Source organism: Bos javanicus, chromosome 7 (assembly GCF_032452875.1).
Source record: "Bos javanicus breed banteng chromosome 7, ARS-OSU_banteng_1.0, whole genome shotgun sequence".
Classification (NCBI taxonomy): domain Eukaryota; kingdom Metazoa; phylum Chordata; class Mammalia; order Artiodactyla; family Bovidae; genus Bos; species Bos javanicus.
The window spans coordinates 7,410,424-7,416,284 of NC_083874.1; the positions used below are offsets into that span (position 1 = coordinate 7,410,424).

Here is a 5,861-nt window from a genome sequence, read left to right on the forward strand (position 1 = left end):
TGGCATGTGCCAGGACCAGGGATTGAACCAGTGTCTCCTACACTGCAAGGCAGATTCTTAACCACTGGACCACCAGAGAAGCCCTGTCATGTGGTTTGAATTATACATTATGTGACTTCTTTAGATGTTCTTCTTTCACTTAATAATGTGCATGGAAGTTTCCTCAATGCCTTTTCATGGCTTGATAACTCTACTTTTTGGCACTGAATGACATACTGTTGTCTGGATGTATCCCATTTTATTTATCCACTTATCTATTCAAGGACATCTTGGTTCTTTCATGTCTTGGCAATTGTAGATATAGCTACAATTAATATCTGCAGGTTTTTGTGTGAACCTGTTTTCAATTCTCTTGGGTAAATGCCAAGAAGTGTGATTGTTGTTCTTCTTGTTCAGTTGCTAAGTCATGTCCGAATCTTTATGACCCTATGGACTATAACACGCCAGGCTCCTCTGTCCTCCACTATCTCCCGGAGTTTGCTCAGACTCATGTCCATTGAGTCGGTGATGCTAACCATCTCATCCTCTGCCTCCATCTTCGCCTTTTGCCTTCAATCTTTCCCAGAATCAGGGTCTTTTCCCATGAGTCGGCTCTTCACTGATTGTGATCACTAGATTATATAGTAAGAATATGTTTAGTTTTGTAATACACCACCAAACTATCCTCTAAAGTGGCTATACCATTTTGCACTATCAGAAGTGAATGAGAATTTCTGTGGTTCCAAATCCTTGCCAGCATTTGGTTTGTCAATGGTCTGTTCAGTCATTCAATTGTGTCTGACTCTTTGTGACCACAAGGACTGAAGCACACCAGGCTTCCCTGTCCTTCACTATCTCCTGGAGCTTGCTCAAACTCATGTCCATTCAGTCAGTGATGCCATCCAACCATCTTGTCTTCTGTCGTCCCCTTCTCCTCCTACCTTCAATCTTTCCCAGCATCAGGGTCCTTTCCAATGAGTCAGCTCTTTGATTCAGGTGGCCATATTATTGGACCTTGAGCTTCAGCATCAGTCCTTCCAATGAATATTCAGGATTGATTTCCTTTAGGATTGACTGGTTTGATCTCCTTACAGTCCAAGAGACTCTCAAGAGTCTTCTCCAACATCACAATTCTGGATTTTAGTCATTGTAATAGACACATTGTGATAAAATTTATTTTTTAAGGGCTAACTAGTTCTACCAATACAATTTAATGAATAACCTGCTGATTTGCATATAATAAGTTTGTTTATACATGGGTCTGTTCCATGACTCTTACTCTGTTCCACTGTTTTATATTTCTATTCCTGTACAATATAATGTTGTTTTTCAAAAAAATTTATTTTGGAAAAATATTCTGCTGAAAGCCTGCTGACCTAGTATAGTTGACTATTACTTCCAGACTCTTAGTGGGCCTCATGGCTATTGAGTTGGGCATATTCCTGACAATTTAAGTGACACGCATCCTAAAGGACCAATATGTTTTTCCTTCTCCATCAGATTTTATTTAGGATCCTAAGAGATAAACGTTCTTAAAAGGGATATATTAGAAGTATTTGAATCATGGCTTTTCCCCCACTACTTGCAATGTTCTTAATATTATACATTTCACAAGATTATGAGAAATTTTGCAGACTTGGGACTTGGAGATCCTGGTTAGTAAAATGCCTGTTACAAATAATAGAACAGTTAATGGTGCTCATTATTTTTAACCAAGCAATGGGCACCACAGGAAATGACATGGACACAGAAATCAGTAAAACACGGCCCTAGACTTGGAAAGTTCAAAGTCTGATGGAGAAGACAGACGCATATGCAAAGAGCTGTCGTCATGTGCAGTGGTGTTATGGGAGCCTTAGACTCAGCTTGGGTGAGTTAGAAGAGCCCTGACAGAGGTGCCAGAATCTGTTTTGAGTTCTGAAGAAAGAGGGAACATGCAACCATCCTTAATTCTCTCCCAGGCTACTGCAGCTGCTTCCTGAATGGTGACCCAGCTTTTACCACTGCCTCCTTACAATCCATGCTTCACACAACAGCCAAAGTGAATCCTTAAAAACACGTGAATAAAATACATGACTAATGAGAACCTGCTGTATAGCACAAAGAACTCTACTCAATGTTCTGTGGTGACCTAAATGGGAAGGAAATTCCAAAAAGGAGTGGATATATGTATGCACCTAGGTGATTCACCTTACTGTACAGCAAAAACTACTACAATATTGTAAAGCAACTATACTCCAATAAAAATAAAAATTATTTTAGTTTTCTAAATTAGTGTTAGTGGTAGTAAAATATTTGGAGCATGTTATTTAACATTATAATAATAGTAGTTACATTAGAAGTAGTTTATAATGACTAAAAGGTCAGTTTTGGAAATGACTGGAAAAGGTCAATTTTCATTCCAATCCCAAAGCGAGGCAATGCCAAAAAATGTTCAAACTACCACACAATTCCACTCATTTCACATGCTGGCAAGGTAGTTTTCAAAAATTCTTCAAGCTAAGCTTCAATAGTAGGTGACCTGAGAAACTCCAGATGTTCAGGCTGGATTTTAAAAAGGCAGAGGAACCAGAGATCAAATTGCCAACATCTGCTGGATCATAGAAAAAGCAAGAGAATTTCAGAAAAACTTCTGCTGCATTGACTATGCCAAAGCCTTTGACTGTGTGGACCACAACAAACTGTGGAAAATTCTTAAAGAGATGGGAATACCAGACCACCTTACCTGCCTCCTGAGAAATTCTCATGCAAGTCAAGAAGCAACCAGACATGTAACAATGGACTTGTTCCAAATTAGGAAAGGAGTATGTCAAGGCTGTATATTGTCACCCTGCTTATTTAATTTATATGCAGAGTACATCATGCAAAATTCCAGGCTGGATGAGCATAAACTGGAATCAAGATTTCTGGGAGAAATATCAGTAACCTCAGATACGCAGATGACACCACCCTTACGGCAGAAAGTAAAGGGAAACTAGAGAGCCTCTTGATGAAAGAGGAGAGTGAAAAAGCTGGCTTAACACTCAACATTCAAAAAACTAAGATCATGGGATCTGGTCCCATCACTTCATGGCAAATAGATGGGGAAACAAAGAGAAACTTAATTTTCTTGGGTTCCAAAATCACTGCAGATGGTGATTGCAGCCAGCCATGAAATTAAAAGATGCTTGCTCCTTGGAAGAAAAGCTATGACCAACCTAGGCAGCATATTAAAAAGCAGAGATTACTTTGCCAACAAAAGTTCATATAGTCAAGCTATGGTTTTTCCAGTAGTCATGTGTGAATGTAAGAGTTGGACCATAAAGAAGGCTGAATGCTGAAGAACTGATGCTTTTGAACTGTGGTGTTGGAGAAGACTCTTCAGAGTCCCTTGGACTGCAAGGAGATCAAACCTGTCAATCCTAAAGGAAATCAATCCTTAATATTCATTGGAAGGAATGATGCTGAAGCTGAAGCTCCAGTACTTTGGCTACCTGATGTGAAAAGTCAACTCATTAGAAAAGACCCTGATGCTGGGAGAGATTAAAGGCAGGAAGTGAAGGGGACGACAGAGGTCAAAATGGATGGCATCACTGACTCAATGGACAATAAGTTTGAGCAAGCTCCAGGAGACAGTGAAGGACAGGGAAGCCTGGTGTGCTGCAGTCCATGTGGTTGCAAAGAGTCGGACACGACTGAGCAACTAAGCAACAACAAATAATGATTAAGATTTAGTCAGTACTTACACTTCCCCTGGTAGTCTTCTAAGATTATAAAAACAAGAATATGTGTGAGTCATTAATTTTCACAATAACTGTATGACCTAGGTACTTTCTGCATCCCTATTTCACAAATTTAAGAAACAAAGACAAAATGAGTTTAAATAACTTGACCAAGATAATCAGGCAAGGAGTGGATTTTTTTCTGTTTTAAAATAATGTTTATGTCTCCTTTCTTTTTTTAATTTATGTTTATTGAGATAACCTGGGTTTATAGCATCATATAAGTTTCATGTATACAACATTATATTTCTACTTCTGTGTAAAAAATAAAGTACTTAAATGAAAAATAAAACTTTTTCTTCTACCTTTAAAAAAAAAAAAATAGAAAACCACCCTGAGTTCTAACACTGGGAGACATTAGTTTTTTTCAAAATTAATTGAGTCTAGAAAGCATCCTCATAAAGGCTTAGCAAAGGGGTTCCCAATGAAAAGTTTCCTGAGGGCCCCCTTCAGATCTCAGTTCCTCAGGCTGTAGATGAAGGGGTTCAGCATGGGGGTGACCATGGTGTACATCACTGTGGCTGCCATGTCCCTCTGGGTGGTGTGTGTGGATGCAGGGTTGAAGTAGACCCCAGTGATAGTCCCATAGAAGAGACAGACAACACAAAGGTGAGAGCCATACGTGGAGAACGCTTTCATTTCCCCTGGACTGAGAGCACCTTCCACACAGCCACAGTAATAGATGAGTAAGAGGCCATGATGCACACAAAAGGGATGAGAATCACTGAGCCCCCAAGGACCAACACCAGCATCTCATTGACTTGGGTGTCAGAGCAGGAGAGCTTGATCAAAGCATTGAGGTCACAGAAGAAGTGTGGGGTCCTATTGGTGCAAAAGGACAAGCAGGACATCAGGATAGCATGGACTATGGAGATGAGGTTGGCTGAGATCCAGGGTATCATCACCAGCAAAGTACACCGAAAGACACTCATGATTGTCATGTAGTGCAGTGGGCTGCAGATGGCCAGGTAGTGGTCATAAGCCATGGCTGAGAGAAGCATGCTGTCAGCTGCTGCAAAGGCGATGAAGAAATACATCTGGGCCAGGCAAGCTGAGAAGGAGATGGTGGTGAGCCCACACAGATGGTTCACCAGCATCTTGGGGATGGTGGTGGAGGTAAAGCAGATGTCAAGAAGAGACAAGTTGCTGAGGAAGAAATACATGGGGCTGTGGAGGTGAGGGTCCAAGATGATGGCCAGGATGGTGAGAAGATTCCCCAGGCACCCACTCAAATACAGAATGCAGGACAGGCTGAAGAGCACCTGCCTCTGCAGGGGCTTCTGGGGGAGGCCAAGGAGGATGAATTCAGAGACTTGGGTTTGATTGTCCATGTCCAGGCAGAGCTAAAGCCAGAAACAGGGCGTCAACAGTACGTGGGCTCCTGGAGTGAAAACAGATGACCTCATTGCCTTTTCACACTCATCTTTCAAGATGCTTCTCACTTAAGCTCTCTGAGCCTCTGTTTCCTCAACTGTTACATGGGATTGATAATTCTAACCTCTTAGGATCACTATAAGGATTAAATGAGAAGAATATATATTAGAAGTTTAAATCCATACACAACATGTAAACTATTTTATTAGTGGGAACTCACAGTGATGCAATCAAAACAGCGATGTGTTAATTAGCTTGAATGTCACTATTATTCCACAGTGTATACATACATTAAAATATCAAGCTGTATACCTTAATTAAACACATTTTTTATCTGCCAGTTATTCTTCAATAAGGATAGACAGATAAGAAATAAAAGCAAAATAAATAGTCTAAATATTTCAAGGATTTGACTTTATAAATAAAAATAAGTAATAAAAAGTGATTCAGGATCAACCCTGAAGCCAGACAGACTGGGTTTAAAGTTCAGTTCTACCATTTACTAGCTGTGTGATATTAGGCAAGCTACTTAACCTCTCTGTGCCTTAGTTTTCTCACCTGTAAAATGAGGATAATAATAGTACCTGCTCCATAGAGTTGTTGTGAAAATGTGATTAGTTAGCATGTAAAATGCTAAACCTTATATATTTTTCTGAGAGTTAACATCTTTCAGTGGTTGAGAGCAAGGACCCTTTGGAGGGGTAGAAATTGTTCTCAGTTAAAGGTTACTGATTTAGGTTAGACACA

General features: G+C 40.0%; 1 pseudogene; it reads right to left on the reverse strand.

Moving 5' to 3' along the window:
* Window positions 1-4,136: 4,136 nt before the first annotated feature.
* Window positions 4,137-5,103, reverse strand: LOC133251790 (olfactory receptor 1361-like; annotated as a pseudogene).
* Between the last annotated feature and the right edge of the window lie 758 nt (window positions 5,104-5,861).